A 13,596-nucleotide genomic window follows, 5' to 3' on the forward strand; every position below is an offset into this window, starting at 1 on the left:
GTGCCCCCAAGGCTCCTTTATGCTCACCCCTCTTGCACCTGCCGCCCCTCCCCTGCCTACCTGCTGCACCCCCCTTCACTCCTCTAGCGCATCCCCATTGAGCACCTACTGTGTGCCAGGAACTGTGCTTGGCACAGCGGGCATGGCTGAAAGCAAGACGGCCCCCATCCCTGCTCTCTTGCAAGATGGGTATTGGGGATGTCGTGACACAGACGCGTATGGATACCTGGAGTCCAAAAGGCACTTGGTGGTCAATCTGGGAAAGACCAGTGTGCTAGTGGGCGGGGAAAAGGGTGAGGTTGGCAGGGTCAGGCCACGGAGGGCTGGGGACCTCTGAAGGGGGTTTGTCTCCAGTGAAGGGTTTTGAGCAGGAGAATGCCAGCATCAAGTTCGGCCCCACAACTAGAAGCCTGAGGTTCAAAAATCCTGCATGGGAGTCCTGGTTCTGTTCTTGGTCTCTCTGAGCCTCAGTTTCCCCATCTGTAAAATGGTAATGATCTGCACTGCTGAGGAGCTATGGGGTTTGGAGTGGGTCAGCCCTGTGTTGGAGTCTTGCCTGAAAACCTGGGACCTTGGGCGGTATCCACAAGGGGCTCTGTGGAAGGATGGGGGCAGATAGAAATTCAAGAGTTCTGTGCTCCTTCCTTCCAGCTTTCCTGGCCCCCAAAATGGGGCTGCAGAGGTGTTCTCAAGATCTGGAACAAGGTCTCCCCTCTGACAGGGAAGGTGGTGGCCCCTTGGCTGGCCGGCCACAGGAGCCCTGACCCGACGCAGAGGAGGGGCAGGGCAGGAGGGTGGGGGCTGGCTAGCTGTTCCTGCCTCTTATCCACGTGGGTTGCTGGGCCCCTGGCTGATGGGAGAAGATGAGGGAGGGGTGGCCCTGGAGAAAGGGGTCCTGAGCTGAGTGTCCCCTTGCTGGTTACAAGGGAAGACAAAGCTACAGGTAGACATGCTGGCCTGCGGGGACTGGGACTGCGGTACGTTCTGTAAAAGCTGACCCTCCCTGGCTTCTAGAGAGTGGAATATGTTCTATTTCTCGATTTGGATGCTGGTTATACAAGTGGGTTCACTTTGTAGATTCCTACAGCTGATCACCTAGGGTGTGCTTCCGTGAGCTCCCAGGAGAATCAAGTCCTCACCCTGTGACCTGCCTATGGGTCCAGATGGAGCCCGTTGTGCATACTGGTGAGGGCCCTAGCCCCAGCTTCCCCGGGGCCTGAAGAGCACCCCCTGCAGGTTCTCCGAGTACCAGGACCACAGATTTGCTCATGCTAGAGGGACCACCAAGAGAGGACAACGATACCTAAGCATCAAAAATATCTTGCCCCTAGCCAGGTAAGAAAACCGAGGCACAGGGGCACCTGGGTGGCTCAGTCCGTTAAGCGTCTGCCTTCGGCTCAGGTCATGATCCCGGGGTCCTGGGATCGAGAGTCCCACATCGGGCTCCCTGCTCAGCTGGGTGCCTGCTTCTCCCTCTCCCTCTGCTCCTCTCTCCTGCTCGTGCACGCTCCCCCACTTTCTTTCTCTCTCTCAAATGAATAAATACAATCCTAAAAAAAATAGAAAGAAAGAAAGAAGGAAAGAAAAAAGAAAAGAAAAGAAAAGAAAACCGAGGCACAGAAAAAGCCAGCAACCTGACCAGGTCCCCCAGTACTAAGATCGAGCCAAGATTTGAAACAAAACCTGTCTACCCGGCCTCAAGGCCATGTGTTTTCTATGACCCCTCTCCCTCCTGCCCCACGTCCGGCCCCTCTGCCAGGATCTGACTACACCTGCCATCAGTCCATGTGAGGGTGAGTGGGTGAGTGTGAGTGGGGAAGGAGGGGAGCAAGGGAGCAGGCAGGAAGGTGAAGTCAAGGAGTGACCTGGCTCTAAATGCCCCCTCCCCGGCAGCCTACTGGAAGCCTTGGCCAGTGTAGTGTGCAAATGTGTGTCTGTCTCTGTAGATCCCTAGGAATGTGTGGGAGTGCCTTCGGCGTGGCTTTCATAAGCGTGCAGGAATATGGGAAGACACGTGTATGTCTGTGTACATGTACACAGACCACGCCAGTGTGCATAGATTGCTGAGCCTGCATGTACATATGTAAGTGTGAGTAGCTCCGAATATGCACGAATAACTGTCTTCCGGCCCCTATGCACGTATGCGCTCATGCGTGTGTGCACCTTGCACGCGCCTGTGCGTGTCAGTTTGAACTTGGTTTTCCGTGCGCTCCTGTGTGTGGGGGTGAGCTCTGCGGCTGCTTACAAGGACATGGAACAGAGACCTCTGTGGATGCCCGGAGTTGCATGGATGCGCATGAGATCATGGCGTGTGCCCGTGCCTCTGATAGGCATCTGTGTGCTGGGGGCACCGTGTGTGCACACTGGCATACACGGTCTGCAGGCGCACGTGCTGTACGTACCCACCTTGGGGGTTCATCCCCTCCGTGCTTGCATGCGAACATGTGTAATGCCTCCGCACACGTGCCCAGGTAGCTGCTCCCTGGGACACGCACATTTCTGAGGCTGCTTACCTTGGCGCCTGGTCTGTGTTCACCTCCGCGCCCCTTCCGAGCGTACACGCGCATCATCCCGCACTCACGCGGGAGCACAGCACACTGCCGTGGGGAGGTAGGTGCTCTCTGAAGTTTCAGCAGAGCGCTAGGGGACAGAGAGAGCAGGGCAGGGCTTGGCTGCGCCTTGCCTGCTAGAGGATGCTGGAGAGGGAAGCAGAAGCCAGCCAGGACCGCCCAGCTGCCCTCTGCACCCAGCTGCAGTCCAGGGAAATGGCCTCTAGGGCTGGTGGGGGGCAGGAGACAGCAGGTGGCCTTGATGAGCAGGCTGAAGGCTACCCCCCTTCCAAGAAGGCTACCCTACTTCCAAGGCCCTTTGCCAGGGGAGGCTCTGGTGAGCCTGGGAACTTACAGAAAGAGGTTGCCGCCTGCTAGGGCCTCTTACACCTGCACTCCAGCCTCTGCTCGAGGCGTGGGGCTCCAACGGCCAGATTGCGGGGCCTGGCTCAACTCTCTCTCCATCCTGCAGCCAGAGCTGCCCACAAAGGCAAGATATACAAATCACCTTCCTCAAGTTGGGGACCAATAATGGAGCCGGTGGGCAGAAAACCAGCACGGGCCCTCTCTCTCTCTCCCTCGCTCCCTCCCCCCTCACCCTGATCCCTACCCTAGGTCTGTGATGCCCCTCCACCCACCACAGCTCGCCTCCCAGTGCACGCACGCCCCAGCTCGCTCACCCCCTTTGTCGTTCCTACACCTCTGTCCCCTGGGGTCACTACTCACCCTGGGTACAAATCCTCATCCTTAAAAGACGTTGAGGCCTCCCAGGGGCCTCCTCTCTCCGCCCAGAGCATCCCTCCAGGGCACCATGAGGACACCCTGGCCAACATGCTGGCCTTTCCTCTCCTCTCTCCTGTCTTTCCCAGGGACCGTCACTTGCCCGGCACTGTGGTCCGCCCCGACCCGGTCACCGCCTGCGTGGCTGCACCTCTGAAGTTGGAAGCTCAGTCATCCCCCCCTCCACCCCTCCTCCTGCCCAGCTAGCCCTCTCTCCTGAGACATACCTTCCGCGTGCCACCCTCTTCCAGACCCCTCTGTCCTACAAGTCCCACCCCTCCCTGGGACTCCTCATGTCTATCTTTTCCTGTGCAGTATCGTGGGACTGTCTTGCCCTAGGGCCAGTCTCTCCAGACTTCACCTGGGAGTGATGGCATTGCCACCTTAGACCCTTAATCCCTCATGGTGATCGCTTCACCTGGACACTGCACCCCTTTGGTTTCCCTGTGCCCTGTCTGCGTGTCCCGTCTGCCCTGCTGGCTCTCCTGGCCTTGCTTCTTGATGAACTGAGGGTGTGTCCTGGGCTCTGCCTCTGACCCTCAGCCCTCCCTGGCAGTGCCCCCCTCGGCCATGGCCTCCTGGACTTCCAACTCCACTTCTTCGTCTTCTCAATGTCAGACACATTGTGTCTGCTGCCACTGTGCCCTACAGCCCACACAGGGCCTTCCCACCTGGGCAGGAAACTGGGGCATCACCCTTGCCCGAATCTTCCTTCTCACCCTCTACATCCAGTCAAACACCAAGTGTCTGTGCTTGGGGTTCATTGAGCTTCTTGGATACATGTTTTTTTAAGTTTGGGAAAATTTCAGCTGTTATTTCTTCCTGTATGTTTTCTGTTCTCTTTCTCCCTCCCTTTTGGACCCCAGTTACCCATATATCAGGTTGTTTGGAAATGTCCTACAGCTTGCTGGTGCTCTTCCCATTAAAAATAATCTTTTTTTTTTTTTTTCCTGTTTCATTTTGGATAGTTATTTTACTGCTCTGTCTTCAAGCTCACTAATCTTTTCTTCTGTCTTGTCTAATCTGCCACGAATCCCATTTCATGTATCTTTCATCTCAGACATTGTAAGTTTCAACTCTTCAAGGTTCAATTTGGATCTTTTTTTATGTCTTTGTGTCTCTACTTAACATTTTGAAAATATAGAATACATGTATAAACACTGTTTTAGAATCCTTCTCTGCTAACTCTAACATCGTGCCAGTTCTGGGTCAGTTTCAGGTGATTGATTTCTTTTCTTTATGGGTCACGTTTTCCAGCTTCTTTGTATGTCTGGTAATTCTCTCTTTCTCTCTTTCTCTCTTTCTTTCTTTCTTTCTTTCTTTCTTTCTTTCTTTCTTTCTTTCTTTCTTTCTCTCTCTCTCCCTCTCTCTCTTTCTTTCTTTCTTTCTTTCTTTCTTTCTTTCTTTCTTTCTTTCTTTCTTTCCTTCTTCCCTTCCTTCTTCCCTTCCTTCTTCCTTCCTTCCTTCCTTCCTTCCTTCCTTCCTTCCTTCCTTCCTTCCTTCCTAACAGGTCTTTAATTCCTTTTATTTTTCTTGTAAAAAACATGTGGTGGCCACAGCTGGAGGCTGGGTCCTCTGGACAGAGACTCGACATGCATCTTTACAAGATGTTCAGTGAATCCCTGATAGGGAGACTTGGTGAATACAGTCTCTTTCCAAAGACTGGCATGAGAGAACTATAGGTCTTGGGAATGGCATCAAAAGTGGCCTTGGTGTCATTGCCCTGGGTGGCAGTGTAGTCCCTGGCTGAGATGTAGCCATCCTCAATACCAGTCATCATCAGTAGCTTCTTGGGCACAGGGGCTGAGACAATGCCAGTGCCCCTGGTGTTGGAGATAAGGCACACCAGCACAGGGCCACAGCGGCTGGTCACCCTGCATGGGACAGTGTGGGGTCTGCTGATCTTGCTCCCCCAGTGTTCTTGCTGCACAGGATGGTGGAAAGCTTGGCCAGGATAATGGCCCCATGGATGGCAGTGGGTACCTCCTTGAAGCACTTAATACCCAGACCAATGTGTTTACTTTGAACCCAGTCCGCTGGCCAGCACGGGTCTGCTTCTGCACCAACACAGTCTTCCAAACCTCATTCTTAGAGGATGTACCCAGGAAAAAGTCAATGGTCTCAGATTCCTTCCTTGATGGGCAGGGAGAAGAGATAGATCTCCTCCAGAGACTTGGTCTTTGTGATCTTGACCAGGTGGCTCAGCTTGGTGTCAGCAATCCACTCCTTGTCCTCAGCCCTGCTGCAGAGAGCTCTGTGACCTCTCTGATTCTGGCCCCAGATGCCACTGCTGAAGCCTCCAGGGAAGCCACCGGCCTCCCGTTCCGGGGCACCTGGGTCCTCTAGGCCCTCCTGGAGCACCAACATCATTTGCCATTTGGTGTTTTCTCGAAGAAGATGTCTGGTAATTTTCTATTGGATACCAGACATCTTGATTTTGAATCTTTTCTATTCTTATAAATCTTCTTGAGCTTTGTTCTAGGAAGCAGTTAGATTACTTGGGAACTAATGGATCCTTTTGGGTCTTGCTTTATGATTTGTTAGATGGGTTTTTAGCAATGCTCAGTCTGGGTCTTATTCTCCACCTCTGAGGCAAGACCTTCCTAAGTGCTCTACCCCCTGCCCTGTGAATTATGAGTTTCCCAGTCTGGCTGGTGGAAACAGGCACTGTTCTCCCATCCTTTTAGATGGTTCCTTCTCAAAAGCCACTACTTCATGTATTTTTCTTCTGAATTTTTTGGTTGTTTCAAATGGAATAGTAAATCTGGCCTCTGTTACTCCAAAGTGACAGTCAGTCAGCAAGTGTGGTGAGTCTACTTCCTAATCATTCTTGAATCCATCACCTTCTCTCCCAGCCCCTGTCATGGCTCCAGACCCCATTACCTCCTGCCTGGGGTGACACCCATAGTCGCCCAGGGCTACGTCTCTGCTCCAGGAAAATCCTTTTCCATGCAGAGCTGATCTTTGATCTTTCTAGATTGCCCTCTGACCGTGCCTGCCCCAGCCTCAAACCAGTTTGCTTCTCATTGTCTTTGGGTTAATTTCAAACTCCTGCCTATGGCTCATCAGGTCTTTCAACAGCCAACCAAACCGAACTGCTTATATTTTCCCAAGGGGCCATTCTCTCTCTGTGGGGTCTTTGCTCATGCTGTTCCTCCTGCCAGGGGCTCCTGCCCTCCCTCTTCTCTTCTACTTTTCCTGTAGGCCTCAGCATAGGGGACACTGGCTCCAGCATGCCCTTTCACCTCTCGGCTAGGGGAAGGTGCTTCTCCCCTCTGCAGACCTGCCCCTTAGCATGAATTACTCTGCATCATTGGTGCCTGGGATGGCTGTGTCCCCGAGGTTGGGCCTCCCTGAGGGTGAGACCCTGGCCCCTCCTGCTGAGCCCTGCCCAACATATCTGCTGAACGAAGGAATAAGTGAATGAATGAATGGATGAATAGAATAGAATAATGGTCAAGGCCAAATAGGGAAGGAGGCCAGGACTGTGACTCAAGAGACCTGTATCCTCTTCCCAGTCCTGTCTCAACTTGCTGTGTGATTTCAGGCCATCACTGGGCACAATGAAGTGATCTCCAAGGTTTCATCTGGATCTGTCATGACACCCACATGTGTCCACAGCATCATGGAATGAGTTGTAGTCATGCTGAACCCATCCTCCTTGTTTGACTGGGGGGGAAACTGAGGCCCAGTGGTGGGGGGTGGGGGACAGCAGGACCCCAGAGGACTCAGTGCATCAGTGACAAAGCCCAGCTCAAGACCCATGTGGCTGTTCTCAGTTCTGCTCTTCTGGGCTTTGGCAAAGAGTGTGGAGGAAAAGGAGTCCTGGTAGAGGGTGGCTCGTGGGCAGGGTGGGGCCCTCCACGCTTAGGGCCAGGACTTCTCTGTGCCTGGTGCTTCCCCAGGATTCAGAACACACCAATAGGGAAGAGGAGAAGGGCCACTCTGAAGTGGTCACATAACCAGACTGGGGGAAGACCTGGGGGGAGGCTCAAGGTCAGCCTGAGTTCAGACCCTGTCCGGCTTAATTATTCATTAACCTGGAAAGTCCAGGCACTGAGTTAATGACCAGCACAAGGCTGGGGAGGAGGAAATTCCTCCCAGAGGGTGGGCATGACCTGCAAGAACAAGTAAACATGTAATGAACAGTTGGTGGAGGGGCTCTTCGTCCATCCATCCATCCATCCATCTATCCATCCATCTTTCCATTCATTCGCTTCTCTCTCTGTGCCTGTCGAGCAGAATGCTGGAGTTCCAGCTGGTGCAAGGACAGAGCCGTGGAGACCAGGACAGCCCAAAGAGGTCAGTATTGTGGCAGGAGCCGCACAGGGGTCTGGGGGAGCACAGAGGGGACACCACAACTCAGCCCGGTGAAGTGGGCCAAGCTGCCTGGAGAGGGTGAGACCACAGAGGACCCCTCAGATGGACCCACAGATTTCCTGTGGCTGGGCCACATGTGGCAGGTGTGGTGTGCTGGGGGGGCCTCTCAGCCTCTTGGCCCCACCACATCCCAGCTCAACCTCTGTCACATTCCCTGCTGTCAGGGACGGTGCCCTCCGAGCCCACCCCTACCCCTCCCCTGCTGTCTTTCCATGGAGAGACTAGGTTGGGGATGTCCTCCGATGGGCTGGCCACCCTGCTGCCCCCATCACCAGCGCCTGGCCCTCGGGCGATCCTGGTGGACTATTGGCTGAGGAGGGCCCGTGGGAGGCCTGAAGTGCAAGCTGAGAAAGGAGAGAGGGGTCCCCTCTTGGGGACCAGTGGGTGCACAGCTGTGGCGGAGGTCCCATCCAAGGGAAGGAGGCTCCATGGATGGAGAGTTCCAGGAGCCATCTGCTGGTCTTGTTCCTGGGCTTGAGGGAGTCACGTGCTAGGACTGGGTGCAGATGGGAATTGGGGGCGTGAGGGTGGGGTTCCCCTGTGGGAGGGCAGGAAGGGTGGTGGGAGGCTGAGGAGAGGGTTGGAAGGAGGTGGGTTCTCAGGGTGAGGAGGGGAGGGCAGGGAGGAGAGACAGGAAGAAAGGGGAGAAACAGACTGGGAACAGGAAGATGGGACATGAAGGCTGGGACTGCTGCAGGGCGGTGGTGGGTGGGGCAGGATGTCTCCTGGGAAAGTGGAGGAAGGGACATTCAGGGGGTCCAATTGTTGGCAGCACCGACCTGGGAGCTCCCTGGGGCCCGGTGCTTGTGCACGTGGGTGCCTGTGTGTGTCATGTGTGTAGGTCACTGTGTGTGTACTACCGGTCCCCACTCTCATGCCTCCCGCGTGGCTGGCTTCTCCCAAAGGCCCCTGTCCTCTCCCAGTGGGGTCTGGCCTCCCCCTCACTCTGGGAGAAGTCTGAAGGGGGAGAGGGGCTGGAGATCACTAACGGTGCTCAGCTCCCCGGCTTTCTTGCTGGGAGGTAGATGGAGTAGCAGAGGCCCCAGCCTGGACCCAGCCCCACTGCTCTCTGGGAGCTTCGGGAAAGGCCTGGATGATGGTGGCTGTTCTTCCTGAAATGAAACACAACCCACACAGGGGCCAGTTCACAGCCCCTGTCTCAGCCTGTCCAGGCTCTAGAATGGAATCCCGGCACCGCAGCCATGCAAGCCGGCCTCAGTGCGAGGGACGGGGGTGGGGGGGTGGGTGGAGGGAACAGGCGCGGGCCCCACAGGGTATCAGGTCATGGCACCCCATGACCCCAGTCCTGGCCTCACGCACTGCAGGAGGCCCCTGGTGCCTTCTCCGCCCGTGGGCCTGACGGGCGCGTCCCACGTTAGGGTCCCCATCAGGGTGGGGAAGAGGCGCTGGGTCTCCTGCTCTGGCCCCATGGGAGCCCAAGAAGAGCTTCGAGTGGTGGCCAGTGGGGGCAGGAGGGTCCGGAGGATGGGTGGGGGCTTAGGGCATGGGCCGGTGCCACCGCAGCCGGGTCTGGGACTGCCCCGGGGGCGCCCGATGCTGCGGTGGCGGCTTAGGGCCGACCCCCCTCCACTCCCAACAAACGCTGGCCGGTAGGAGAGGGCATGTTTGTTCAGCGCAGGGGCTGGGGCGGCGGGGGGGGGGGGGCGGGCAGGAAGCAGAATTTCAAAGCGGCTTCACCCTTTGTTACCCCTTCCCGGCCCCGCCCCCACACCCCAGGCTGCATTCCAGAACCAGAGGGGGTCCTGCCCCGGGAGAAATCCGCTTAACCGGAGGCTCGGGTTTCAGCCTAGCTGCTGCGGGGGGGGGGGGGGGGGGGGAGCAGGGGAGAGCCGGCCCTTCCCTGTTCGACATTCCGGATGGCGAGTCTCCGGGTCCACCCCATCCCCACGCTGGGACCCCTTCCCAGCCTGCGGCCGCAGGAGGGAAAAGGAGGAGCTGGAAAGGGGCGGGGCTGGGGGGCAGGACGGACCCCCGCCCGCTCACTTAGGTGACGGGGAGATGGGGTTCGGATTGTGTTTGCTGGAAGGGAGCCCCGGACTCTTGGTTTCTGCCCTGGATCTGACCTCAGACAAAGCTTGCTGGGCGCCTCTGATTTGGATGAGGTGGGGTTCTTTCTTTCCGATTAAGGCAGCCGGGACTTTATCTTACTTTCAGGACTTTCTCGAGGGGCACTTTACATGTGATCCAATGCTCTAGTTTTGCTGTTCAGCTTCACGAAGTCTTGCATTTGTGTCCTGAACAAGATCTTGAACAGGCCCAGCGTTCTAGAAAGTTCGCTGGTGCCCCCTCCCAGGCATGCCCCCACCCCAGCCAGAACCACTGGTCTGCCCTCTATCACCGAAGACAGTTTGGCCTGGGAGCATGTGCTCCTGTGGGTCTGGCTCCCCTTACTCAGCAGGCTATTTGGAGGATCGTCCACTTCATTGCAAGCTCTCCTTTCTGATCGCTCAGTTTATTTCATTATTTGTCCCTCCCTTCCCTGGCCATCCCAGTCGCTTCTGGTCCCAGACTCTGAGGAATGAAGCTGCTCTGGACGTCTGTGTAGCTGTCTTCTGGGGGAGACGGAGGGACTTGATGGGACACTTGTTTGTTCCTTGATTCCTGACACAGGGCCTTTGCCCATGCTATTCCCTCTGCTGGGATGCTCTGCTCCCTGTCCTTAGTGTAGTGGCGGCTTCTTCTTCTCCTCCTCCTCCTCCTCCTCCTCCTCCTCCTCCTCCTCCTCCTCCTTCTCCTTCTCCTTCTTCTTCTTTTTTTAATTTTTAAAAAAGATTTTATTTTTTAAAACATTTTATTTATTTGTTTGAGAGAGAGAGTATGAGTGGGGTGAGGGGCAGAGGGAGAAGCAGACTCCCCTCTGAGCAGGGAGCCTGATCTGGGGCTCGATCCCAGGACCCCAGGATCATGACCTGAGCTGAAGGCAGACACTGAACCCACCGAGCCACCCAGGCGGGCCTCTGTAGTGGGTTCTTTATGATCCTTTAGGCCTCAGCTTAAATGTCACCATTCCAGAGAGGCCCTGGCCCGCCACCCGGTCTACTAATGTCCCCCAGCCCTTCATTCTTTGGTTTCATTGTCTTTGTGGCGCACATGGCCATTTGCAATCATCTTATCCCTGCACTTGCTTCTTGGGTGTGAGGCCCCTACTGGAAGTTTCCTGCTCTCTGAGGGCAGGCACTTCTGCCTCGTGTATCCCAGTGCCCAGGCTTAGAGCGGTGATCAGTCAAACATTTGTAGGTGCATCTGTAGCGTGGTGGGGACCCTGCTGGGCTCAGAAGTTCAGCCTCCCCTGGGGAGGTTCCCTGCAGCCGTGACCTTGGCCCAGCAGGCCTGCCAGGGAGGGGTGGGAGCCGAGGGAGGGTGGGAGATGTGTGGGACACATTCATACGTTTCTTATCTTTTGGCTAATGGTTTGCCAACATCGTTTTGCTTCTAGAAGAGGGGAGGGTGGGGTGGAGTCCGGCCTTGCCCTTCACTCCCACTTCAGCCCGAGCTGCTCAGCGTACAACTGTTTCAGAATCACAGGTGCAGGAGGAAAGTCTCCTGCGAAAACAGGAGGTTTGGAAACCACTGTGGTAGGCGATGGGGAGCCATTGAGGGTGTGTGAGGAGGGGAGGGATATGGAGGTAGCCAGCAGTGGCAATGGCCTAGGCTGGTAGAAAGAGGGGCTGGACTTGACCAGTTTGCCCTCAGCCTACCATGGGCTGGGAAACTGCAGCCCCTGTCTGCTTTATGCCTCGGAGCAGCGTGGGGAAAGAGCCACAGGTCCTCGGAGCTGGGCAAGTTCAGCCAGTTGCGGTAACAGGTTGGGCTAACAGCGGGGAACAGCAGACCCGGCTCTTAACTGGGGAGTACCCATCCCCACAAAAGACATCAGTGCTCGAAGCAAACACTTGGACATTGTGCCTCCCAGCAGGATACGGGACCCTGCTCCTGAGCCCTGCCCTGTCGGCCCAGGGATGGAGGACCAGGGCGGGAAAGGCAGGTGTTCACGCTCAGTCATTTAGCTGGTGGGAGGAGAGGACAGGTGAGATGCAGGTGTCCCGAATCCAAGGTGAAGCTGGCTCGCCTCACACTGCCCTTCCCAAACCTGGCCCTTCCAGCCCCAAAGAGCCAGGGTTCACTCTCCACGGGTTCATTACCTGTTGGCAGGCCATCCAGGGTGGTGGCGAGGCAGGGGGAGGGAGGGTGTGCAGAGGCTCTGCGTGCATTCCTGTGTGGCTGGCCTGCCTCTGAAGGAGGGGACAGGGAGAAGGGACTGGACAGCCCTGCCCCTGCCCCGCTGCCAGAAGCTCTGAGGGTACAGAAGTTCAATGACGTTGCTGGCTCATTCAAGTGTTTGCTGAGCCTGTAGTGTGTGCCAGGAGTAACATGACCAGGTGGGGACACCTGGTGGTCAGGATAGGCCCGGGCCTGCCCTGGGGGGCTCACAACCTGGGGAAGCTACGGTCCAGGGCAGGCTGGACAGAGCACCGGTGAGCCACACAGGACTGGATCCTCATGGCCCCAAAGAGGCTGCCGTGAGCTGAAGTTAATTCTCACCAGTATTCTCCGGCATGGCTTAAGCCTGGATCACCTTTCTGTTCTAATGCAGAAGCTTCTCACACTTGGCTGTGCAGCCATCATGCGAGGCCGGGGAGGGGAGAGCTTGCTTAAAATGCAGAGTCTCTGGCCCTGCCTCCAGTGCGTTTTGTCTGGACAGTTTGCAGATGGGACCCAGTCGGCTGCATTCTAATTACCACCGTGTCTCCGTGTCCCAGGGCTGCTGTAACACGTGACCACAAACTGGGTGGCTTAAAACAACAGAGATGTATTCTCCCACAGTTCCGAAGGCCACAACCTGGGCTGAGTCTCACCGGAGGAAAATCCAGGTGTTGGCAGGGCTGGGTCCTTCTGGAGGCTCCAGGGGAGCATCTGTTCCTTGTCACTTCCAGCTTCCAGTGGCTGCTGGCATTCCTTGGCTTGTGGCCACATAACTCTAGCCTCTGCCTGTGTTCACCTCCCCTTCTCCTCTTCTGTGCAAATTGCCCTCTGCTTCCTCTTATCAGGACACCGTGATTGTATTCAGGGCCCGTCCAGACAAGCCAGGATAATCTTTCCATCTGAGATCCTTAATTTAATCACACCTTCCATGTCCCTTTTGCCTTGTAAGGGAACATTTACGGGTTCCAGCCTTTATAACCTGGATGTCGTCAGGGGAGATTAGTTAGCCCTCCCCCATTCCCCTAGCGAGATTCCAATGTAGAAGGTCCTGATAGTCTCCTGAGAAACCCTCGGCTGAAGGTTTGTTTATTTAACTGATGGCTGCTGTCTTGTGATTCTCGGAGCTTACAGAAATGGGACAGCATTTAACAAGCCCTCGTGGAGCTCCCACTCCATGCCGAGCGCTGGGCTGGATGCCGGGGACATTCAGGTGAGGTGGACCCAACCCCTTGCGCTCTGAGTCTGGTAGAGAGATCTGGCTCCTGCCTGTCGCCCCCACCCCCATCCACCCCAGCCTCCCCAGTATGTGACAGCACTCTCCTGGAGCCACCCCAGGGCAAGGGTGGGACTTGTTTTCTGCAAGCCAGCTCCTCACCAGTTGCTTGGTTCCAGAGTTTTGTTCTAAGCCAACCACTGCCCAGCATCTCCTGAGACCTGGGCTGGCACATTCAGAAGGGAGGGACTTTGGACCAATGGTTGTGGGATGCCCCGTCTCCCTCCTGTTGGACTCGAGCAGGTGGCCGCCACTGTCCCCTGAGGATCAAGCTTTTGCTGCAGAAGGGACAGCACCCCCCACCCCCGATCCTGGGCTGCCTGTTGTTTTGTTCTGGTGTCCTTACTGCTCATGCCAGCCTGAGTCAGGATGCCCGCTCCTTGCCTCCAG

The 13,596-nt window shown here is 56.1% G+C and overlaps 1 long non-coding RNA gene and 1 pseudogene across 1 annotated transcript in view; one reads left to right on the forward strand and one right to left on the reverse strand.

Annotated features, from left to right (window-relative positions):
• Positions 1–4,853: 4,853 nt before the first annotated feature.
• LOC123775649 (small ribosomal subunit protein uS5 pseudogene) lies at positions 4,854–5,706 on the reverse strand (annotated as a pseudogene).
• Positions 5,707–7,422: 1,716 nt separating this feature from the next.
• The window catches only part of LOC123775708 (uncharacterized), a 35,102-nt gene continuing 28,928 nt past the window's right edge, over positions 7,423–13,596 (forward strand). Inside the window, exon 1 of the long non-coding RNA XR_015727292.1 lies at positions 7,423–13,143. This is a non-coding gene — a long non-coding RNA (uncharacterized LOC123775708). The remainder of the gene's footprint in view (positions 13,144–13,596) is intronic.

This window comes from Ursus americanus, chromosome 18, assembly GCF_024610735.1.
Source record: "Ursus americanus isolate L20-20 chromosome 18, mUrsAme1.1.p, whole genome shotgun sequence".
NCBI classification, from domain to species: Eukaryota; Metazoa; Chordata; class Mammalia; order Carnivora; family Ursidae; genus Ursus; species Ursus americanus.